Consider the following 25,924-nt stretch of genomic DNA (forward strand, 5'->3'; position numbering starts at 1 on the left):
ATCTATGCAGTTTCTCTAAAAATGATAAGTTTAATATTGTTTCATGTCAGTAGTTCACTCGAATATAAATGCACAATATCTTTCATGTTTAAAAGGATAGCGTTAAAGAGAAGACAAGAGACTCTCTGTTATTTGCAAGTAATGGTGGGAATGGAAAAGAGGAAGAAAGACTTGGGTTTATTAAAACTTATAACAAAGCCTCAAAAGAAGTGAAAAGAATAATCTAAAAAAAAAAATCAGATGTTGAAGTGTGATCCATTTTTCCAGAATGTAATTAAAGATGTCCCAAGTGTAACAAATAGGAAGGGGAAGTCATTGCAAGATCTTTTGGTACACAGTGAATTGAAAATCTGCCCCGATGTTGGGGGTCATGGAATTACAAGCTTTGATCCCTGTAGGAAGTACAAAGCCTGTAGAAATAGTAATTTCCTTTGGGAAGAGAATGAAAACGATTAATCCGTTTTTGAATTGTAATTCTGATCCTGTAGAATATGTATTGGAGTGTCCCTGCAGGAAATGGTACATTGGCAGTACCATACATCCGGTAAAAAAAAAAGAATTCTAGAACATATGAGGGCAGTTGACAACAAAGAGAAACATCCGGTAGCCCGCCACTTTGCTGGGTATCATTATAGTGACAGGAATCTATTGAAATATTTTGCTATTGATCCTATCAGATGTGAGTCTATAGGAGGGAATAGAGCTTTAAAGCTACCAAGGTTAGAATCAAGGTATATAGTGGAATTGGAAACTAATAATCTGTCGTAGTTTGGACTCTTTCTCTAGGCAAGACTTCTGATTCAAAGATGACAGTACTTATGTTTGTAGGCGACTATGCCTATCCTACAACAAGTCGCAACTGTAGTTCCAACCCCTCCAGCTCACTAGCAGTACCGCACAAAAAACCCAAACAGTTAAAGGTGATTTGTGGCAGCCTTTACGCATGGACTGAGAAGTATGACATCTCAGGGAGTGTCATGGTTAAACAGAGATTACCCCTTTCTCACAGATATATCATGTCTCAACCAAACACAGGCAATAACAAAGATACAGTTATGTTTCAATAGTTTTTATTTAATACAATCTGCAATCTGTGGTAAATTGCATGGGCTGCAATGATTAAGATAATGAACAGTGCAACAAATAGAATTGTAAAGACAACGGTCATGATTATAAAGACCCCCACCATCTTGCACTATCATGAAAAGACATTGAGTGTGTGATATGTCCTAATACCCTACCATAAGAGGCCTAACCTTCTACCTAGAGGAGAGCTGGGTATATTAAACCTAATCTGCCAATGCCATGTCCCTGGAAGGAGCCCCCAACCCTTGTTACCTTGGAATGAGGTCTCATGCTCAGACTCCGAAGGAACACGAAGTCCGGGTCAGCGTCAAGGCGACGTGTAGCATTGATAGCAGCGATGGTATCTGGTCCGAATCCCTCTGATTATCTGTCTAAAGTGTGATATATTTATATAGATCTACTTGGACCCCTGACGTAGTTTGTTCCAAAACAATAAATAACACAGCATGCTTGGGATGGTAATTAATGTGAGCACCTACAGTTTGTTTGTCTTTGTCGCATGAGTTGATGCCTTAGCGTGGTGACACTGATAACATAAATCTAAATAAAATGGCCATATATAAACAAGGCAGCCATCTTAGAAGAATTAATTAAATAAATGGTCTAAGACAGAGAAAGCTAAGTAGGTTAAAAGTCACTAGGTGACAGGGGCACTTGTCTGCAAGCCAAAGACTAAATCCTGTTTACCCATTAAAACAAACTAGGATCCACTACAAATCCCACAGGTTTGAATATTGAAGAAGAGTTAAGAGTACATATAGGGGGTTAATTTGCTTGATGCTCTCCTAGGATATTAGTATACCAGTTTGTTATTTCCTGTTTATGAATGGATTTTAATCATTATTTTATGTTTTTTAAACTTTTTTTTCACTTTTAGAAAGGAAAGGAGACGGTTGAAGAATGTCGGATTGGGGTTCCAGCTCCCCCAATCTTCTCTTCCAGAAAGGAACTGATATTAGCAGAAGTTAAGACAGAATTTCTTTAGTTTTGTTTTTATTCAGTTTATGTGATTTTCTTATTGAATATTTAGATTATGTGGTTCTATATAGTTAATGATTAATGAAACAGAACACAAAAGATAAGTGGTATAAACATAAGTAAATTGGGTATTGGGGATTTGAAGGTATTACAACGGAATTTGTAATATATTGTCGAAATGTAAAGATTAGAAGTTTCCAGGATATTCTTTATTAGCTAAATGATATATAATAGTGGGATGAGAATCAGCCCCCCATGAAGTTAATTTTGAATATAATTTTGTCAAAATATTGTTTTTTCATGATTGTTTATATATTACAAGATGGCTCTGATGTTTTTGGTGTTTGATATGCAAGTTTGGACGTTTTGTCCCTTCTTTGTTTTTATGATCACAGTATGTTTTATAATGCACATTTGTTTGGTGATGGTGGTAATGTGAACAAGACTGAATTGTCAAAACGCGTTGTTGGGGCTGTTAAACTCACCGCTGATGGAGGTCTGAGTGCGTGTTTTACTTGTTTGGAGAAGCGTTAATTGATATTCCGGTTGCTCCTCCGGCAACACGCTGCCTTAGCAGGGTACCAGTCAAGGGAAATGAGTCGAATAATTGTAATATATTCAATTACATAAATCAAAAATAATTACATATATATACATTTACACTATAAACAATTATATACACCAAGAACACAAGTCCAAGGGATTCCGCCATCATAGTCCGTGGGCCACTGGGCCCAAAAGGCATGGGTTAGGCCCACACTCAATACCCAAACAAGACGGAGAGAACACTGCTGGGGCATCAGATGGAAATAAAACAGGCACCTCAGGGGGAAGTGAAGGGGGGGGACCCCAGCCGAAAGAGTGCAAGTTACCAGATCCACGAGGGGGCTCCATGCCTACTGTTCAATCCTGGGGAGTGCAAAGCCACAGTCTCTCAAGTCTCTACAGTGGGTGGGTTGCCCACTGTTCAATCCTGGGGAGTGTAAAGCCACAGTCTCTCAAGTGGATAACAGTCTACACTGGTTCTGGAGGGGGCGTGGTGCCCAGAGTGCTTCATCATGCCAAGGACAGAGGTAGTGAATGTAACTCTCCACTGGTTCTGGAGGGGGCTTGTCCCCAGAGTGCTTCATCCTGCCCGTGGCGGCCTCTGTAGCGTTGTAATCATTGGCGCTCACTGTCCGGCGGTGGTGCTGGCGGTCTTGTCCTGGGCAGCGGTGCTGCTGGCGGTGGGGTCCTGGGCAGTGGGGCTGGTGGCGGTGGGGTCCTGGGCAGTGGGGCTTGTGGCGGTCTTGTCTTGGGCTGAGGTGCTGATGGCGGTCTTGTCCGCCGTGCTGATCTTCCCAGACATGCTGGTGCCCCTTCCCCACCTTGGATGGTGTCGCAGCTGTCTCCACACTCCCAACTGTACCCTTGGGAGCGGCTTTGGTGGCTGATTTCTTTGCCTTCTCCCGCCGGGCACTGGCCAACTTTTTATGCTTTACAGGTGGGTGACTGCCTGTGCTCTGGCTCCTTGCCACACTGGCTGCCCTGCTGCCTGGTGCACTCCAGAATCCGGTGACTACTGGCACAACTGGTCCGCCGATGTTGTGGCTGAGGTGCTAGGTTGGGATCTGGAGAGTCGGGCCCTACGAGACTGAAGGGGTGGGGGAGGTGAGGGAAAGAGATCAAGGTTGGCCAGGAAAAGTTTCTTAGGAAGACTGGGACAGGTAGCTGGAGGGGGTTTGGGAGTGGAGGAAGAGGTAGTGGTTGTAGGAGGTGTACGTTTAGTGACTTTGGGTGAAGGTGCATGGGCTGGAGGCTGCCGTGAGGTGGATCGCTGTTGGGTGGGTGTATGGCTGCGTTTGTGTACCTTGGAAGGTGGCCTCACAGACACACTGGGAGAGGACACAGGGGACGAGTGAATGGTGGTGGGGGTGGTTACTGCACGTAAGCGGGGTGTGGTGGTGGGTGTGCTGGTGATGGACATAGTGGCTGAGGATGTAGTGCATGCAGGTGTGAGTGGAGATGAGACAGGGAGAGAGGAGGGAGATGAGGAGGAGGGGGACACAGTGGAGGCAGTGGATGTTGGTGTGTCTGCATGTGTCTGATGCTTGCGTGAGTGCCTGTGGGATGTGTGGTGCTTATGTTTGCCTGAGCTTCCCTTGTGTGTTGAGGTGTGTGCATGCTGGTCTGGTGGTGTGCTTGAGGTAGGCTGAGGTACAGGGGTGTGGGTCTGGGTGGAGGAAGTTGGAGAGGGAGACTAGAGACAGGGACAATGGCTGCCATCAGTGCTGAGGTCAGAGTCTGGAAAGCTTGCTGAAGGGCTGTCTGACCAGAGTGAATGCCCTCCAGGTATGCATTGTTTTGTTGCAACTGCCTCTCTACACCCTGGATGGCATTCAAAATGGTAGACTGCCAAACAGTGAGGGACCTGAGGAGGTCAATGGCCTCCTCACTGAGGGCAGCAGGGGTGACTGGGGCAGGGGCTGAGGTGCATGGGGCGAAGGTGATGCCCACCCTCCTGGGTGTGCGGGAACGGGGCAAACGCTGAGGGGCTGCTGGGAGGGCGGTGCTGGTAGGGGGGTGGCGGCTGTACCTGTAGATGCGGGGGCACAGATGGGCACGCCACCGCAAGGGAGTGTCCCATCAGAGGAGGAGTCCGTATCGCTGGTCTCAGCTCCTGTCCCCACCGTGGAGCTCCCCTCGCCCTCCGTCCCACAGGTGAATTCAAACTCCGTAGTGTCGCCCTCCAGGGCCATGTGGGATGCAGCTCCCTCCTGCTCCGGTGCCACTGCTCCTCTGCATGATGATGCTAATGCACACATGAACAGGGAGACCACAAAATGGGGGGGGAGACAGAAGAAAGACATGTTGAGTGCATGCAATACCGCTACCGTTGACGGACACAACAGACACAGAAGCCCCCCTGCACTACACCGCGCACTTGGAGTCCACTATTCAATCCCAGGGACATGGGTTACAAGGCTATGCCCGACTTCTGCACATATGGATATCACAGGAGCCTGACTAGGTGTAGTTGGCACTGTACACGAGTGGGGTGGGGTGCCACAGGGCCTGTCTTAAGACGGGTCCTTGCCTACTAAACTCGCCCTGGCCTAGGGGAACCCACAGCCCACCTCCCCCACCCAGACACCTACAATGCGTGATGAATCAGCAGAATGAGAGTGTATTCACCCCCTTGTGGCTGCTGTGATGCCCTCAAGCGCCCATCCAACTCCAAGTACGCCACCGCCAGGATCCTGAACATCAGGGGGGTCATGGTGCGACAGGCACCCCTCCCACGTTGGGAGGCCATCCCCAGCTGGGCCTCCGTCGTCTTCTTTCTCCAGCGGCGAATGTCCTCCCATCTTTTCCGGCAGTTGGTGCTCCGTCTGTGGTAGACCCCCAGGGTCCGGACTTCCTTGCCGATGGCACGCCAAATGTCCTTCTTCTGGTGGGCGCTGACCTACAGGAATTGTACAGGGGAAAAAGAGAAGTAATTACCATCTGCACCGTCACAGTCATTGGCCCGCATCCCTACCCTTGCCATGACGCATGTGCCCTCACCGTCGTTTCATGCACGCCTCATTCTCACCCCCCCTATCTTTCATCCACCCCACTCCACACAGGCATAGCCCATACAGCATGCTCACAGTGTACTTACCTGTTTGTCTGGAGGACAGTAGAGTAGCGTGTTGTTGGAAAATGGGTTATTGGTAGGGCAGGTAGGTACCTACACCTAGCAACAAGCCACAAACCTCCACAAAAGTACAGTTAGGTCTCAGTAAATTAATCCCAGCTCTACCCTTGGTAGCTTGGCATCGAGCGTCAAGGCTTAACTTAGGAGACAAAGTGTAAAGCATTCAAATATCACACAACAGTAATTAAATAAAACACAGGAAACAGTTTAAAAATCCAAAACTAATTTATAAAAATAGCTTATATTTTTATCTTTAAAATGACACAAAAACGATTAAAATCGGTTCAGGGGAACCGGAGATATGAATTTTTAAAGTATTATTATTTTCTAGCGCATAGAAACAAAAAGCGCCAATCGGGTCATCTGGTTGCACCAGGACCGGGACAAAGTCAAACTTTCAGGCCGACCGCGATGGAGCCCTGCTCGGATACAGGTCGCGGGAAGCCTCGGTTAAAAAGTTACCTTCTGACTTAGTCTTTATTTTGAAGTTTTTCTTCACCGGGACGAACCTGCCAGTTGGATCCGACCTCCTGGAGCCCTTGTCCGGATACGCGAAGTCGGTTTCCTCGGTGGTGATTTTTACCTTCGGACTTAGTCGTTTTTTCGAGATGAAAATCCTTCGACCGGGGTAAACCTGGATCTTGATCCGACGTCCATGGAGCCCTTCTCGGATACGATGGCTGGGAGGTCCCGGTCAACTTTTTACGTTCGGACTTAGTCTCTTTTTTGGATGTTTTTCTTTACCGGGACGAACCACGAAGTCAGGCCGGGTCGCGGTTGAGGCAAGCCGGCTAGAATTTCCGCGTCGGGTCGGTCACTTTATGGAGCTTTTTTTCCAAAATTTCTCCAATCTTTTCCAAACTTCTGGGGCTTCACCCAGATGTTCTTTTAAGGTTCTTTTGGGGTCCACAGCTCACCCCAAGGGTCCAGAAGTTCTGTGATGGTCCTTGGGAAGTGCAGACTTCAACTCCCAGAATGCACCTGGCGCAAACTCCTTTTTGGCCACTGGACAGTGGTCAGCTGGTCACTTTTTCAGGAGTTGGTGCAGGGGACTCTGGTTAGCAATTTTTCACCTGTAGCAAACAGGGAGTCCCTCCTTGAACCAGTGGAAGCCAGGCAAAGTCCTTCTTGTGGTGAAGCCCAAGTGTGCAGCTGGTGCAGTCTTTCTGAGTGCAGGGTCCAGGTGCAGGCCAGGGGTCCAGCAGGGCAGTCCTTCTTCTCCTTGTAGTTCTTTCTTCTTGAAATTTGGTGGGGATCTGAGGCGTGGGTGCAGGTCTGCCAGTTTTATCCTTGCTCCTGGGTGAAAAGCAGGGGGGCCCTGGTTCTCCAATCAGGGACAGGGTCGTCCCCCTGTGATGACCACTTCCTGGGAAGTGTGGCAAAAATCCATCCCAGAAGGCAACAGTCTCTAAAAATCCAAAATGGATGAATCTGATTTTTGGAGGAGAGATCTGGCTGAGCCCACCCACTGGTGTGGCTAAAAATCATAAACACACCCCTCTCCTGCCCTCTCCTAATCTAATCAAGGGGGCACCTAGCTGTCTGGGGTTGCAGGATGTGGGGGTGTTGCTGGGTGCTCCAGATGTCCTTCTCTGCCTTTGAAGACCAGTTTGGCAGCCCTCCCCCTTCCTGCCTCACCATCTGCTGAGGGGAGATTCTCTCCCCCAAGCACATTCCTTTGTGTGAAGTCAGGCCACTTCACACCTCATTAAAGTAGCCTGGCAGAAGCTGCTGCAGGCTGGCCAATCAGAGCACAGCAGCAAAAACAATGCAGAGCTGAAATTGGCAACTTTTTAGGTAAAGTCTAAACTTTTTACCTGCACTAGTTATATTAAATCCAACAACTGGAAGTTGTGGGATTTATTATAACAATCAATTTGATACCAAATTCTTGGTATGTAACATTTAAGGAGACTTTAAAATTTAAAATAAAGTCTGCCCATTCTAGCCTATGAAGGCCATTTACTTCAATGAGGGAAAAACGAATTTGGCTGTTTTTACCTCACCAGGGCTTATAAATCTATTTTTATAAAGTCCCTGCTTATAGTTACATGGCACCCAGCCCTAGGGGCACATAGGGCACACCTTAGGGGTGACTTATATGTAAAAATAAGGTAGTTTAAGACTTTGGAAGTACCTTTAATTCCAAAGTCGAATTTGCATATAACTTTAATTTAAAAGCAGCCAGCAAGGCAGGCTTGCTTTTAAAATGACACTGGGCACCTCAGCAATGCACCTAGGTGTGCACCACCTTATGCTGTGGTCCCTAAACCTACATGCCCTACCATATACTAGGGACTTATAGGTAGGTTAACTTAGCCAATTATAATTAGCCTAATTTGCAAATCCATTTTACACAGAGCACAGGCCCTGGGACTGGTTAGCAGTACCCAGGGCACCAGCAGAGTCAGGAAAACACCAGCATAAAGTGGAAAATGGGGGCAAAAAGTTAGGGGGCCTCTGCAATCAGCCCCAGTTTCTCACACAACCCCCCCCCAGCCCACACGCCCAGGAGACTCAGCCCAATCCTGGGAGAGTCTTCCTGGCTTGTTAGGCGAGGAAGACAGTGAAGAAAACTGGCTGTCCCTTTGCAGGGCCTACTCTGCCTTATATCCTCCTGTCTGGGTCACTCCCTCTGGGTAGTGAAGCCATCCCAACAGTAAAAGGACCCAACTCAAACTGAAACTTCCCTCTAGGGGGGTCTTCCTCCTCTCTCTCTGCCAACTTGGGTAATGAGGTGCCCACCTCCCCTACTCCTAACTTTGCTAGGGCAACACCTAGCTTACCCAAAGAGGTCACCCAACACTTGAGCAACCCCACCATGACCAATAGGGTCAGGGGGCCTACTTTGCTATTGGCCCTGGGGTCTGCCTCCCAGGCCAAGTACAGTGCTGCCAGGAAGGCTAGCACCCAGCAGAGGCTACTGACAGCTGTCAGTACCCAGAACCACACCCTAAGCTCTCCACTGACAGGTGGCTGAGCTGCTTTAGGGGCATCTTTGGGGTCCTGGTACCCCTCTTGCTGTCTAGAGTGGGGGGCTACCACCTCCTGTGGCAGACACCCTCCTTCCACTCTCCCTTCTGTCAGTGCAGGGGCAACACCTTGCATCTGGACAGCTGCCTGACTACTCAGGACTTCCTTGGGGTCAGGTGAGGCCTCACCAGTGCCAACTCTGGGCTCCCCCCCTACTGGGGCAGAAGGCCTTTGGCTCCTTGGAACTCTCTTTAAGAGTGGCCTACCCTTCCTTTTCTTCTTTCCTTTTCTTGGGGACCCCTGTCTCCTAACTGTAGGGACTGACTCCCCAGGACTTTGGGTAGGGGGGGCGCCCTGGGCGACCACCCCATCTGTGACCAGACTCACCTCTGGGAGGTCATTGCCCAGGATACAATCTAGGGGAAGGTCAGCACTGACTACCACCCTAATCCAGTCAAGGATACCCTCCCTCTCTAGGGGCACTATGGCTACAGGTTTGGAGGTGACCTCCCCTGTGGCTATCCTGACTTTCTTTGTCTTTCCTGGGACATACATGTCTGGGGTCACTAACCGGTCACTCACTACAGTGTGACTGGCACAGGTGTCTCTCAGGCCAGTGGTAGGGATCCCATTCACTTGAATGTGGTGGAAGTGCCTACTCCCACCCTCAGGGATCACCAGCTTACCATCTGGTCCTGTCTCCCAGCACAATGCTAGGAGGACTTCATCATCTGAGGAATCCTCCTCTATGGCTACACTGGACAGCCCAGTGCTAACCACCTTCTTTGGACAGGCTGCATCTCCTCTGAAGTGACCTGTCTGCTGACAGTCAAAGCAAGCCCTACTGTCCAAGAGCTTTTTTAACCCTGGGTCTCCCTGTCTCTGCATGTCAGAGTGGGAGTGGGATTTACTCTCCTCCTTCTTAGGGTTCTGGGGTACAGAGGGAGTCTCTGTGGTGGGCTTACCACCTCCCTCCTTAGGTTTTTGGGGACCTGTCCCCCCCTTCTTGGAGTCTCCCCCCTGGGACTTGACAACCACCCTGGTTCTCAACCACTCATCAGCTGCCTCCCCTAGCTCTCTAGGGTTGGTCAGCTTAGAGTCCACTAGATGCTGGCGTAACCTTTCTTGGATACAATTGGTCAAGATGTGCTCTCTCATGATCAGATTGTATAACCCCTCATAAGTATTTACTTTGTTGCCAATAATCCAGCCCTCTAGTGCCTTTAGTGAGGTGTCCACAAAGTCAACCCAAGACTGGGTACTGACCTTCTGGGTGTCCCTGAACTTCATTCTATATTGCTCTGGGGTCAGACCAAACTTCTTGACTAAGCACCTCTTCATACTAGGGTATGAATCTGCCTCCTCCCCCCTTAAGGTCAGAAGCCTATCCCTCCCTGAGTTGGGGACCAACTCCCACAAAAGGGAACCCCAGTATTGAGGCTTAACCCTTCTCATTTGGAGTGCCCTCTCAAAGGCCCCTAGCCACTTATCTATGTCATCCCCCTCTACATAAGCAGGAACCACCCCCTTGGGTAATCTGGGGCAAACTCCCCCACCCATGGACACCTCAGCTTCTTTATCGCTGCTTCCATCTCTTTTCTCTTTGTATGCCCACTTTTTCTTTTCTAGGGCCAGCTTCTCTGCTTCCAAAGCTATGTAGGCTAGCTGGGCTTCCAGCTCTCTTTCCCTGATGGATGGGTTCTCTCCTCCTGAAAGGACCCTCTTCCTACCACTAGCTTTGGGTCTGCCCCTAGTGACTGTGTCCAGTGAGGACCGTTCCTCCTCTTCCTCACTTGGGGTCTGATGCCTTTCCTCCCCTGAGTGGTTAGAGTTAGCATCATCCTCTTTTGGTTCCTCCTCTGGAGCTTCCTCTGTCTCTACCTCTTGGGCCTCAGCCCATGCTGTCAGGGATTTAATCAGGATTTCCTTCCTGAGATTAGTGGTTGCAGGCAACCCCCTCTCAATACACAACCCCCTAAGCTGGACTACTGTCAGTGTGGGTAGGCTAGCCAGATCAAGCTCCATGGTTCCCTAGTTTTGTGTCAACAAAAACTTTTTGCAAAAATTGGAAACAAGAATTTAGAAAAAATTACAAAAATTCAATAATTGAAATTAATCCAAATTAATTTTTAAAAAAAATTAAAAATTAAAAACAATTTTTGCACTAGGACAATTTAAAGGATTTTTAATTTGTTTTATCTAAAACTGTAACGTGATATTGAACACAAGTACAGGATCCCGTCGCTGCTTCCAATTATGTTGGAAAATGGGTTATTGGTAGGGCAGGTAGGTACCTACACCTAGCAACAAGCCACAAACCTCCACAAAAGTACAGTTAGGTCTCAGTAAATTAATCCCAGCTCTACCCTTGGTAGCTTGGCATCGAGCGTCAAGGCTTAACTTAGGAGACAAAGTGTAAAGCATTCAAAAATCACACAACAGTAATTAAATAAAACACAGGAAACAGTTTAAAAATCCAAAACTAATTTATAAAAATAGCTTATATTTTTATCTTTAAAATGACACAAAAACGATTAAAATCGGTTCAGGGGAACCGGAGATATGAATTTTTAAAGTATTATTATTTTCTAGCGCATAGAAACAAAAAGCGCCAATCGGGTCATCTGGTTGCACCAGGACCGGGACAAAGTCAAACTTTCAGGCCGACCGCGATGGAGCCCTGCTCGGATACAGGTCGCGGGAAGCCTCGGTTAAAAAGTTACCTTCTGACTTAGTCTTTATTTTGAAGTTTTTCTTCACCGGGACGAACCTGCCAGTTGGATCCGACCTCCTGGAGCCCTTGTCCGGATACGCGAAGTCGGTTTCCTCGGTGGTGATTTTTACCTTCGGACTTAGTCGTTTTTTCGAGATGAAAATCCTTCGACCGGGGTAAACCTGGATCTTGATCCGACGTCCATGGAGCCCTTCTCGGATACGATGGCTGGGAGGTCCCGGTCAACTTTTTACGTTCGGACTTAGTCTCTTTTTTGGATGTTTTTCTTTACCGGGACGAACCACGAAGTCAGGCCGGGTCGCGGTTGAGGCAAGCCGGCTAGAATTTCCGCGTCGGGTCGGTCACTTTAAGAGCTTTTTTTCCAAAATTTCTCCAATCTTTTCCAAACTTCTGGGGCTTCACCCAGATGTTCTTTTAAGGTTCTTTTGGGGTCCACAGCTCACCCCAAGGGTCCAGAAGTTCTGTGATGGTCCTTGGGAAGTGCGGACTTCAACTCCCAGAATGCACCTGGCGCAAACTCCTTTTTGGCCACTGGACAGTGGTCAGCTGGTCACTTTTTCAGGAGTTGGTGCAGGGGACTCTGGTTAGCAATTTTTCACCTGTAGCAAACAGGGAGTCCCTCCTTGAACCAGTGGAAGCCAGGCAAAGTCCTTCTTGTGGTGAAGCCCAAGTGTGCAGCTGGTGCAGTCTTTCTGAGTGCAGGGTCCAGGTGCAGGCCAGGGGTCCAGCAGGGCAGTCCTTCTTCTCCTTGTAGTTCTTTCTTCTTGAAATTTGGTGGGGATCTGAGGCGTGGGTGCAGGTCTGCCAGTTTTATCCTTGCTCCTGGGTGAAAAGCAGGGGGGCCCTGGTTCTCCAATCAGGGACAGGGTCGTCCCCCTGTGATGACCACTTCCTGGGAAGTGTGGCAAAAATCCATCCCAGAAGGCAACAGTCTCTAAAAATCCAAAATGGATGAATCTGATTTTTGGAGGAGAGATCTGGCTGAGCCCACCCACTGGTGTGGCTAAAAATCATAAACACACCCCTCTCCTGCCCTCTCCTAATCTAATCAAGGGGGCACCTAGCTGTCTGGGGTTGCAGGATGTGGGGGTGTTGCTGGGTGCTCCAGATGTCCTTCTCTGCCTTTGAAGACCAGTTTGGCAGCCCTCCCCCTTCCTGCCTCACCATCTGCTGTGGGGAGATTCTCTCCCCCAAGCACATTCCTTTGTGTGAAGTCAGGCCACTTCACACCTCATTAAAGTAGCCTGGCAGAAGCTGCTGCAGGCTGGCCAATCAGAGCACAGCAGCAAAAACAATGCAGAGCTGAAATTGGCAACTTTTTAGGTAAAGTCTAAACTTTTTACCTGCACTAGTTATATTAAATCCAACAACTGGAAGTTGTGGGATTTATTATAACAATCAATTTGATACCAAATTCTTGGTATGTAACATTTAAGGAGACTTTAAAATTTAAAATAAAGTCTGCCCATTCTAGCCTATGAAGGCCATTTACTTCAATGAGGGAAAAACGAATTTGGCTGTTTTTACCTCACCAGGGCTTATAAATCTATTTTTATAAAGTCCCTGCTTATAGTTACATGGCACCCAGCCCTAGGGGCACATAGGGCACACCTTAGGGGTGACTTATATGTAAAAATAAGGTAGTTTAAGACTTTGGAAGTACCTTTAATTCCAAAGTCGAATTTGCATATAACTTTAATTTAAAAGCAGCCAGCAAGGCAGGCTTGCTTTTAAAATGACACTGGGCACCTCAGCAATGCACCTAGGTGTGCACCACCTATGCTGTGGTCCCTAAACCTACATGCCCTACCATATACTAGGGACTTATAGGTAGGTTAACTTAGCCAATTATAATTAGCCTAATTTGCATATCCATTTTACACAGAGCACAGGCCCTGGGACTGGTTAGCAGTACCCAGGGCACCAGCAGAGTCAGGAAAACACCAGCATAAAGTGGAAAATGGGGGCAAAAAGTTAGGGGGCCTCTGCAATCAGCCCCAGTTTCTCACACGTGTACTGTGGAGGACCTTTTTCCGCAAGTTTTTCCAACTCCTCCGTGCTGAAGGCAGGAGCCCTTTCCCCAGACACACAAGCCATTGTCTCTTCCAGACTTATGTCACAGCAGCACTTGCAGTGTAGGTCCTCTCCTGTCGAAGATCAGGTATCAAGTGATTGAACAGAGAGAAAATGACGGTCACGTCCGCGGCGGTGCGTATCGTCACCGCCGGCGTACATCGTCATTGGCTCCTGGGACCCATAGGGTCCAATGTTAACCAATGCAGGATTGCGCCGCGGTCTTCGACCGCCTACCGCGACGGTGTTAACTCATTTCCCCCTGTCCCACTTTACAGGTCAGGCAGCCGCCATTTCATGGGCCCACATGGCATTATTTTGGACTGCGTCACACATATCGAGGCCTTGCCTAAACACTCATACAGGCAAATTTCGATTTGCTAATATTTTCACAGTAATCTGTGTTTACGTACCTCAGAGTTGGTTGACTCTCTGCTCGCTGTTCTCCTCCATAGGCACCGTCCGCTGGGGCATGTGAGGAGATGGCGGCATCCTCCGGTGTACAGACCACTGGTGGACCTGTCGACAATGGAGGAGCGACATATGATCATCACCTACTGGCTTGATCGTGCCACAATCCAGGAACGGTGTGCCCAGTTGGAGCCAGACCTGATGTCAGCTATCCGCCATTCCACAGGAATCCCCCCTCAAGTGCACATGCTGTCAGTACTCCATTTCCTAGCAAGTTGTCTTTTCAAACAACAGTGGCCATAGCATCAGGGATGTTTCAGCCTATATTTTCCAACGTGTTGTCCAGAGTGTTGTCTGCCCTGCTGAAACACATGCGGAGCTAAATCATTTTCCCTCAGGTGGAGGATTTGCCTACAGTGAAAGGTGATTTCTATGCCCTGGGACATATCCCCAACATCATAGGTGCCATTGATGGGACACATGTGGCCTTGGTACCCCCCGCAGGAGTGAACAGGTGTACAGAAACCGGAAGAGTTACCATTCCATGAATGTGCAGATGGTGTGTTTGGCAAACCAATACATCTCCCATGATAATGCAAATTTCCCTGGCTCAGTGCATGATGCTTACATCCTGCGGAATAGCAGCATCCCTTATGTGATGGGGCAACTACAGAGGCACTGGGTGTGGCTATTAGGTGAGGACATGGTCCCAATACAGTGTGAATAGTTGTCTGGGTCTGTGGATGTCCCTATGAGTTAGTGTGTATCTAACAGTTGTCCCTCGCCATTTGAGGGTGACTCTGGTTACCCCAACCTGTCATGGCTACTGACCCCAGTGAGGAATCCCAGGACCAGGGCAGAGGAACGCTACAATGAGGCCCATGGAGGATTATAGAGCGGACCTTCGGCCTCCTGAAGGCCAGGTTCAGGTGCCTCCATATGACAGGTGGTTCCCTGTTCTACTCACCAAAGAAGGTATGCCAGATCATCGTGGCCTGCTGTATGCTTCACAACTTGGCTTTGCGACAACAGGTGCCTTTTCTGCAGGAGGATGGTCCAGATGGAGGTCTTGTGGCAGCTGTGGACCATGTGGACAGTGAAGACGAGGAAGCAGAAGAAGTGGACATCAACAACAGGAACACGGTGATCCTGCAATACTTCAAGTGAGACACAGGTAAGAAGACAACACTGCCTGCTACATCTAACTGTACTACCTCTCTACTGTCTGTCATTTTCACCCAGTGTATGGTCACTGAGTTGTCACTTTCCCTTACGATTTCACAGATGTGGGTCCCACTGTCTGAAATCTGCTTTGTTTCCTCAAGGACTAGAGCTGTGTGACATAGGTATGTTGACATTATATTTGAAAGAGCATTTTGCCACTGTAATTGCTAATACACTAATTCGAAATGACAGACAGACTCCTGATTGTTTTGTGCTTTAAGGTGTTTATTTAAGTGCTCAATATTGGAGGGGTTGTAAAATGGTGAGGGGTGATGGTGGAGGAATGTCCATGGCAGAGTCCAGTCTATTAGTCTCACAGGTGCATTGTCCAAAGGGGCATAGGAAGTGGAGCTGGGTAGTTTAAGGATGGACAGGGTGACAATGTGGGACAAAAGGATGACAATCAGGGTGGTCTCATTTCTTGGAGGAGTGTTGGAGTCATTCTCTGTCTTTGTCCTGGATCTCAGGGACCGTTTGCGGGGTGGTTCTCTGTCTGCAGGGGGTGGGTGTCCTGTGGCGGTGCCTCCTGTCCACTAGCGCCGGCAGGGGTGATGGGCAGTTCATCGTCCATGCTAGTGTCAGGGGCCCTTGTTGTGCCACAGTGTCCCTCCTGGTGTTGATGAGTTCCTTCAGCACCCCTACAATAGTGCCCAAGGTGGAATTGATGGATCTGAGTTCCTCCCTGAAGCCCAAATACTGTTCCTCCTGCAGCCGCTGTGTCTCCTGAAACTTGGCCAGTACCGTTGCCATCGTCTCCTGGGAATGGTGGTAGGCTCCCATGATGTTGGAGAGGGCGTCGTGGAGAGTGGGTTCCCTGGGCCTGTCCTCCCCCTGTCGCACAGCGGCCCTCCCTTTTCCCCTGTGTTCCTGTGCCTCTGTCCCCTGAACCGTGTGCCCACTACCACTGCCCCCAGGTCCCTGGTGTTGTTGGGGTGGTGGGTTAGCCTAGGTTCCCTGTAGTGGTGGACACACTGCTGATTGACGTGTCCTGGGGACAGAGGTATGGGCCCGCTGGGTGGGTGCTGTGATGGTGTTTCCATAGGGGGGAAGCTCTGTAGTGGCTTGTGCCAGTGTGAGGGGAACCGACTGTCTTGAGGTCCCAGATGGGCCGGGCTGGTCATCTAGATCCAGTTGGACAGAGCTGCTGTCATCACTGTGGGCCTCTTCTGTGGGTGGAGTGGACATATCTGGAACCTCCTGTCCGGTGACATTGGGTAGGGGTCCTGCAGGGGTGTAAAAGCATGATTATTGCATGTGTGTGTGCCATGGTGTGCAATGGGTGGGTGACCGTGTAACCAGTGCTTGCATTCCTGTGTAGGACCTTGTGTGATGATGGGTTAGGGGGGTGTATTGGTATGTGCAGTGGCCATACTTTGGTGATGGGTGTCCATGCTTTGGTGTTGCATGCAGGGCTTGGGTTTGGGATGTGTGGTTTGTGATATTGGGACATGTGTGAGGAGTTGGAGTGATGGGGTGAGGGCGAGGGTGGGGGTATGTGATGGCATGCAGATTGGGTGGGGGATGAAGTATTAAAGATTTGACTTACCTGAGTCCATTCCTCCAGCTACTCCCGCGAGGCCCTCAGGATGCAGTATAGCCAAAACTTGCTCCTCCCATGTTGTTAGTTGTGGGGGAGGAGGTGGGGGTCCGCCGCCAGTCCTCTGAACCGCGATGTGGTGTCTTGAGACCAAGGAACGCACCTTCCCCCGTAGGTCATTCCACCTGATGTCATCCCTAGTTCTTGGGTGCTGTCCCACTGCGTTGACCCTGTCCACGATTCTTCGCCATAGCTCCATCTTCCTAGCTATGGAGGTGTGCTGCACCTATGATCCGAATAGCTGTGGCTCTACCCGGATGATTTCCTCCACCATGACCCTGAGCTCCTCCTCAGAGAACCTGGGGTGTCTTTGCGGTGCCATGGGATGGTGTGGGTGATGTGTGGGGTGGTGTGTGTTGTGATGTGTGGGGTGATATTTAGAGGTGTGTTGTGTGAGGTGCGTGGATGTTATGTGAGTAATGGTGTTGAGTGCCTCTAGATGCTAGTTTGTAGATGGTGGTGTCTCTCTCTGGCCTTCAGTCGCAATTGTGGTGGTAGGGGTTTGCGAGTGATGTGGGTTTGTGTTTTATATTGTATTGAGTGTGTGGGAGTGGTGTGTGTATGTGTATCAGGTGTGTGTATTTCGATTTGTCCAATGTGGTTGTGTTTTGTATATGTGTGTGTATTTGGTGCGCGGCGGTGTGTACCGCCAATGGAATACTGTGGTTGTAAGACCGCCGCGTGGATTCGTGGTTCGTGATAGTGTGGGCGTATTCCTGTTGGCGTGACTGTGGATGATTTGTTATCGCCAGTTTATCACTGACCTTTGGTGTGGCAGACTTGTGTGGGTGTCTAAATTTTGGCGGATTCCGGGCTTTGGGTCATAATGACCGTGGCGGAATTCCGCGGCCGTGGCAGTGTGTTGGCGGTCTTCTGCATGGCGGTAGGCGGCTTTTACTGCCAATGTTGTAATGACCCTCATAGTGTTTGTGGTTTGGCAAAATCTTTAGTGCCACTTGACAAATCTTCAGGAAATTTTCAAAACTTATTTGTTAGTGAGTTCAGCTGCTGTGTTGAAGAATTCATGGTGATCCGTCAAGCAGGGGCAGAGAAAAGGAAGTTCTCAAAACACTTTTTCCTGTTCTATGTCAATGGGATTTTTCAAATATTTGAATATAACTACAGCCCGAGCTGCTGGACGGAATTACACCAAATTTGGCAGAATGCTAACTCTTGGTCCACAAAGCACACTTTTTGTGATTTTGTGTAAATCCATTAAGCAGTTTGAGCGATATTAAAGGGCAAAACATATAGATATCTGGGCACACAGAAACTTCACTAATTCAACTGGCCCCATGATGATATCTGATTGGCTGCCAACACTTTAACAACAACGTGAAAAAAAGAAAAAGGGCTGGGGTAGGAATTTTCCTGACATTTCTTTTTAAAATAGGTGGTCTCCCTCCCTTAGGCCGCGAGTTATAGTTAGTTGAAAAAGCTCTAACTATAACTGCTCAATTTCTCTGGTTTTGTGCGAGTAAATTCAGAACCTAACTATAACGTCCCTGTTTCTATTTCCTAAATATAATGTCCTTGTAACCTTTAGTTTCTCTGTGAATTTCAATGTTTTTTTTAAAGTAAAGTACTTTTCATTACTATTCGCTAAACCAACCACTTCAGCACAGGTGGGGGTTGGAGACAGGGCCAGAAGCCAGGCCTTGTGGCCAACCCCCCTTTACCAACCAACATCATGCTGTGCACGGCCTTTGGCTGCGCACAGTTAGAGTTGACTGCCAGGCCTGTCCCTCTGGGTGAGAGAATAGGTGTGAGAGGATGTCTCTGGGTGTGAGAGTGATGGTGAGAGTGTGCGTCTGAGTGTGAGAGGGGATGTGAAAGTGCTAATGTGGGTGTGAGAGTGTGTGATTGTGCTCCAATAGATGAAAGATACATTCACCTCCATGAAGGTTTTCAAATCTTTTCTCACTATGGAATTGCAGAGTAAACACACTTGCTTTGCCTTCGCCATGCCCAGGAGTTAGGATCATTTGTCCTTTCCAGAAGTGGCGCTTCAACTGGGACGCCTGCTATGTTTATATTTGTAAGTGCCTCCTGTTGAGGTTAAATTACTGTGAAAAGAGCTTCCTCGCCAGAATGGAAGCTTACCCACTTTTTTATCCGACAAGAGTCTGCAGTTTTGCCCAAAATGTCTATGCAACTGGAGTACTTTCTACTGATTAGTTAGCAAATGGGACCTGTTGGTTGAATGTCCACTGTGGGGGTGGGGGATTACCCTCCCCCAGCCTATTTCAGCCTCAGGGACCCTATCCCCAAGACCATCTACAATTCCCCAGGGCCTGGCCTTCAATAGTAGAGAAGGGGGCCAAGCGGCCTCCACCCATACCATATTTCAGCCCCCTGGACCCCATCACCCGGGACCCAGCCATCTCTCCTGGGTGCCCTACAGGGCACCCAATGTGCAATTGAACCATAGGGAGCCAGGAGCTGGCTTTGCTGTCACAGACCGGTAGCTGCTAAAGATTCAGCTCCCGCTCTCTGCCAGGAATAGTTTTCTCTGTGTCCCTGCCTGCATCTCTGCAGGTAGGGGACAGAGGAAACCTCTGCTTCCAGTAAGAAAGAGTTTTTTGACAGCTCTCACTTGATGGAGCTGGACAAACAGCTATGTCCTAGGGTGGGCATCCCGCGACATAGCAAGAGCCGGCCCTGGGGGTGGCAGTCCCCAGTGCAATCTATGGCTCCATGAGTGAGGCCATGTGACGCCCCCTCCATTCTTTGAATTTAGCCCGGGAAGGAAGTGGTCCCATGGGCCGAGGGTATGCAATGGACCTCCTATCTTCCTTATTTCAGTCTAGCCTTCTATTATTTTAAACATTTTGCTCCAGGGAGGTGGTGGTCCATGGGACTGCTGGAGAGCTGATAGTCAAAACAGCCCCGGGGAGGTGGCAGGCCCCCCTATTGTGATTAAGTAATTTTGCCCTGGGGAGGTGGTAGTCCCTGGGGCACAGAGGGTCCTTGTGGCCCCCTGCTGACTATTGAATGAAAGACCCGTGGAGGTCCCTGTGGCATAAATAAGCCCAGGAGAGGGGCCCCATGTGCCCCCTACTTTAGTTTGCACAATCCCCCGGGACCTGGCCCACCCAGGGGCTTCGTTAAAACAAATACAGGAGACCACACTTTTTTTTGTTTTCAGTTTTGCCGCAAATTTGTAATTTTTTTTTAAAGTGTTTTTTTGCTCTGGTTGAGTTTCTCTGGGACAGCAGCACCAGAGCTAAGGGGTCAGGGTATCCCTACCCTGGCCCTTTTTCTTATTTTCACTTTTGTTAGAGACTCAGTTGAATCCAAGTCCTAAATTTGGTGTAATTCTGTTCACCGGTTCGGGCTGTAGTCATGGTCAAAACTCCTATTGGAATTAACATGGAAATTGCATGTTTTTTTTAACCCCCTTTTTCTTAGTCCCGACCTGATGGGTCACCTGAAACTTTCTGTGTGCAACAAAAATCACGGACACACTTTTTTGAGAATTTAGAGAAGATTTGTCAAATAGTGCCAAAGATATAGGGAAGTCAAAAAATGTTTTTTATGGAGCTATGGTCCTAACCATAACTGCCTACTATAACTACCTATTACCTACTTCCTTTAGATATAGAGCAGCACCAATAAGGAGCACCCTACAACACCAGCGAGACTCTATATTTTCTCATCTCAATGGTTATTTTTCTAGCAAAGTTTTTAAGCATAGGATTGGCACAGTGCTATCCACGCCGACCTAGAAAGGGACAATGTCTTTTGCCATTTGCACAGCAAAATCTTTAAGCATAGGATTGGCCCATTGCCATCCTTGCTGAGCTGTAAAATGACAAAAGCCTTTCACCATATATATATATATATACATACATACATATATACAGATATATATATATATATATATATATATATATATATATATATATATATATATATATATTTATTTATTTATTTTTATATATATATTGCCATCTATCAGCTACCGACAGTTTTCCACACCTTGGACAGTGTTGCAGTACTTTCATAAGGATGACTGTATTCTCTTTCCTTGCAATGCCATGCAAGACCTACTGCAAAACCTCCTGTTTGTTGTGGAGTCCCAACTGGAGCTGCTAAAGTTAAATGCATAAAGAAATTACAATTTCCATATATGCACAGAATTTTCCATTCCCTTTTTCAGAACTTTAAATTCACTGTGCGTTATTTTGATTGCACAATAGCCAGGCACATGTACTTGTCAAATCCAAGAACCATATCTGATTGTAAATGTTCTTTATTGTTCACATCAAAGCATGCACCGCACACTGGATTTCTAATGATTTTAGGTTCTACATTGTTGGGCTGGAATATTTTATGGGTGAAGTGTACATCACTTATGGAAGCCCTCTGCAGATGTTCAGTGCTGCAAATGAGGCAGGATTCTTCTGACAAAATGATCTCTGATTCTTTGTATACTGAGTGTGACATCAGGTTTAAAGTATATAGGAACTTTGCTGCTATGAATATCAACGGCATATTTCTGGATATACTGAACTTCTGAATACAAATAGGCATATTGCCAAGTACGAACATACATCTGCTATAAATACATGTATGTTTACCTCTGATAAATGCATACAGGTATATGATAGTAAAATCATCTCAGTGTTACCCTGTGTGAGAAATTGGGTTTCTGGTTGAGGTGGGAGTGAAACCCTACTACAGCAACAGCCATAATTCCTGTCAATGTGAAACACAAGCAACCCCTAAATTAATGTGTGCTTAGCATTCTGGTAGTTTGTCACTAAGCAGTCAGGCTTAACTTAGGGGCAGCACTTCAAATAGTAATAAATATGGCAATAAAGTGAAAACACAGAAAAAGAAAAATCCCACACCAATTTTGAAAAACAGAGTACATTTTAATACATTATTTGGCACCAAGAGGGCAAAAATCCACATGTCAGAACCCTAGAAATGCATTCCCAAAGATTTGAGTAGAAACAGTACTGAAAATCACAATGTGCCAACTCCGGCTATCTGATCATTCTGGATCTGGACAAAGTCACAAATTCAGGCCAACCATAATGGATCACAGGCTGGATACAGGGACCAAGGTGCATATTTAAGAGCCCCTAGCACCAGCTTAGCGTCACTATAGCTTCATTTTTTTACGCTAAGGTAACGCTTAAGTAGCGTATTCCCCGAGCCATATTTGCAAAGAGGCGCAATGCATCCCAAACTGGTCTTCAAAGGAGAGAAAGAAACTTGGGACAGGAACTGGTCCTCCCTAATTTCCTGCTCCCTCAGACAGATGGAAGCCCCATTGATTAGATTAGGAGGGGGGCTGAAAGGGGTTTGTTGGGGCGACTTAGCCACACTAGCGGGTAGACCCAGCCAGATCTAACTTTCAAGAAATAATTTTCTCCATGTTGGATGTTTCGAGAATGTTGCTTTGTGGGACAGATTTTTGCCACACTTCACAGTAAGTGGTCATCCTAGGGGGTGGTGGCCTGTACCCTATTGGATAGGAGCACCCATCTGCTTCACAACCCAGGAGCAATTAGAAATATGGCAGAGCTGCCCCACAATTCAGATTCCTGCTGGAAGAAAATACTGGAAAAAAAGGACTGCCCTATTGGACCCCTGTCCTTCACCTGAAGAACTGCACTTACAAGGACTGCACTGGCTACACACTTTGGACTTCACCAACAAAAAAATATTTTGCCTTACTTCTGCAGCTCCAGAAGTGTCCTCCCTGTAATCTACAAGTACAAAAGATCTGACCAGAGTCCCCTGCATCAAATCCTGCAACAATATTCTGACCAGGTGCATTCTGGGAATTGTAGTCCAAACTCCCAAGGACCAACTCAGAGCTTCTGGAACCTTGGATCAACTTTGTGGACACTCCAAGGACCCAAAAGGACCTCTGGAAGAAGATCCAGAAGTTTGGATCAACTGTTGTAAAAATCTCCATAATAAGAGGCATCACGCATCAGGCCCCATCAGTGGTGCAACAAGGTACTTTTTTTCTGTGGGACAATGTTGGTACCTGTATCCAACCCATGCTCCATTGTGGCTGGCCTGAACATTTGGATTTACCCTGATCAAATGCAACTAGATAGCCCCAGTTGGCACTTTATACTTTTAAGCACTATGGGCCAAATGTACGAACACATTTTCCCATTGACAGAGAATGGGAAAAACCCTTTGGTACATCTGGCCCTATAATTGCAGATATTCTTTAAAAATTCATAAGTCAACTTCAACTTAGTGGATTTTTGTCGTTTTGGTCTTGTTTTGTTCATTGAATTAAGCTATAAGTTTCTAACCTGGTGTGGATATTTTTGTGTGGTATTTTTACTGCTTTACTGTATCAAATGCTACACAAATACTTTACACATTGCCTCCTATGTTAAGCCTGCCTGTTCTGTGTCAAGCTACCAGACTGTGAGCACAGTTTAATTTATGATTTGTACCTGACTTACTATGGCAAGGATTGCTGCCTCTACTTGGACAGTGTGCATATCTCTGCCAACTAGAAACCCAATTTCTAACACAAAGGCTTTAGACGTTCCACATGGGTTTATGTATTGTTGATTAGGTGTTTTCAGAATGTCAATGGGTGATGGCCCAAATACAGCTTTGTAATTGGCTATAGTGCCAGTAGTGTTTCCTAGGCAACGCTCCCACTTCACAATGAGAATCAAAGTCCCTGAGCTGTCCACTTGTAAATAATAGGGTTTTTCTGCATTCCTTCTAGCGAAGTCCTGTGGCATGTGCAAATGAACCAATTTTCAGAAGTTTATATAACATTCTGCATGCCTATTTTCATAGTATTATTGTTGACCCCAGAGAGCTTGCTGCTTTAGACACATGCATAAGGTTGTGGTATTGAGCTGTAGAATTTGCTTTTCAATTTTAGCTCATAAAGGTGTTTGGCTCTCTTGAGGAAATAAAGCTAGCTCTTTGTCGTAGTTATTGTGTGCAACATTATATTGCAATGTGCGTTAAATGTAGGCCTGACCCCAGAAGAGGTGCCTGATGTCATAGTCTATCCATTTTAAAGTATGCAACTGATGAGTATAGGAAGCATTGCTATGATATAGTTATTTCTGGGGTCATTGTCATTTTTATGGACTCTACGCTACCTCATAAAGAAAGTTTAAGGGATACCTACCTCAAAAAGGCATTATTTGTTTGTGTTATAAGAGGTATAGGGCCTTATTACAACATTGACCGAGTGGTTTCCTCCATCACGATTGTGACGGATATCCAGTCCACCGTATTACGATCTCCATTGAATGTAATGGAAACATTATAAGGCGGACGAGGTAGCTGACACATTTGTGATGGAGGAAACCCCTCCATCAAGATCGTAATAAGGCCCATAATGATTTCCATCACCATGACTTCAAGTTGTCTCTTTACATCTATGCCAGATACTTCAGACCTTTTGGAATCCATTTAATTTAGAAACCATGGAGGCTAGCCCTTATTGTGCTTCAAACCTTTGGAAATGCCTTACTCTTCTTTTAGGTAATACTGAATACAGGAAATTCAGTGGATTACTATATAACGGATTTTGTTGTGGGAATAATTTAACAGGGCTAGTCAATCTAAGTAGTATGCTATCTTCATAAACTAATTATTATTTCAGAATTACTTGGATTACAGTGTTGCATATGTCTTAGGAGGAGTGGATTGCTGTGGACAATGGATCAGGCACCAGAGGAAGATAACCAGAGACAGAGGGCATGCTGTATGTTTACCCCTACATATTTACATTACAGTGAATGGAAAACTCCCCAATTTATGTTGACTGTGGGATATGTGTAAAACCTTTTAGCTTTTGATGTAAAGTCACAGCTGTTAGACCTTGCATCCTTGTCATGGTTCCCCTAACTTTTGCCTTTAGACTTCCTGTTTTTGCAGACTTTGTTTTTGTTGGCCTCGGGATTTTACAGACTTTACCATTGCCAACCACGGCTAAAGTGATTGTGCTCTTCCCTAAAAAATGATTAGATTGGCATATACCCAGTTGTCATATTTCATCTACTTTTAAATACCTAGAAAAGTGCACAACATGTGCCCAGGGCCTGTAGATTAAAGGCTACTAGTGGGCCTGCAGCACTGATTGTTCCACACACTTCAGTAGCTCTTTAAACATGTCTCAGGCCTGCCATTGCAGAGCCTGTGTCTATAGTTTTCAAGTCTTATGTGACCTGGCAAAATAACCTTTTTTGTCAGGTCCAAACCTTCTTTGTTAATACAGATAAGTTACCCCTTAAGGTAGGCTAAGAAAGTCCCAAGGGCAGGGGGCAGTGTATTTAAGAAGATGGACCTGCATTTTTAAGCTTCACAAGTCCTGTAGTGAAAAATGCGTTAATTCATTTTTCACTACTGCAATGCTTATCTCTCCCATAGAATAACATTGGAGTTGACTTATATCCTCTTATAAGTACAACCTCATATTAGGAAGAGATAGATTTTCCAAGTTGGTATATCTGGAGTCACAATTTAAAGTCACAATTTAAGGTGAAGTCAGATTTTAAATTGCAATTCTGAAAACGGAACCTTTAGAAAGTTGTTGTTTTCTTACTTTAGCCATTTGGTACCTGCTGCCTGTCTCCTCTCACTTATCTAGGGAAGTGTGACAGATGGGCTTTGTGTATTCCTCCTAGACAGTCACACACAATGGGAGCTTGGGAGTGACTTGATGTGCCTTGATGGGCCATCCAGGCAGGATGGGTGAGACAAGCTGGGCACAGCCTCACTTGCACCTTAATAGGCTGTGTTCTGTCCACACACAAAGGGCTGCATAACACCTTGTAGTGAGTCTGGAGCCAGGGCAGGAATGGAAGGAACTCTGTGCACTGCAAAGGCATGTCTTTCAAGTCTCTCCCACTTCAAAGGCGCAACTGAGTATAAGTACTGGACCACTGACACCACCAATTAAGTATACTTCTGGACCTGTGGATACTCTGCCAGGAAGAATGACTGCTCTGATGCTGAAGGACTGCCCCTCTGCTGTACTCTTGTCTTGCTGTGTTGACCCATCGCCTGCTGCCCTCTTGCCTGGGAGTGATAAGGACTGGACCAGAATCTCTCCAACCCAGAACCCAAAGTGACTCCAAAGGCTAGTATATCAAGACTCTCGCACTGCAACCTCTACACATCTTGAAACCAATGCATTTCTCCAGCTGTGAGG

This window comes from Pleurodeles waltl, chromosome 5 (genome assembly GCF_031143425.1).
Source record: "Pleurodeles waltl isolate 20211129_DDA chromosome 5, aPleWal1.hap1.20221129, whole genome shotgun sequence".
NCBI lineage: Eukaryota > Metazoa > Chordata > Amphibia > Caudata > Salamandridae > Pleurodeles > Pleurodeles waltl.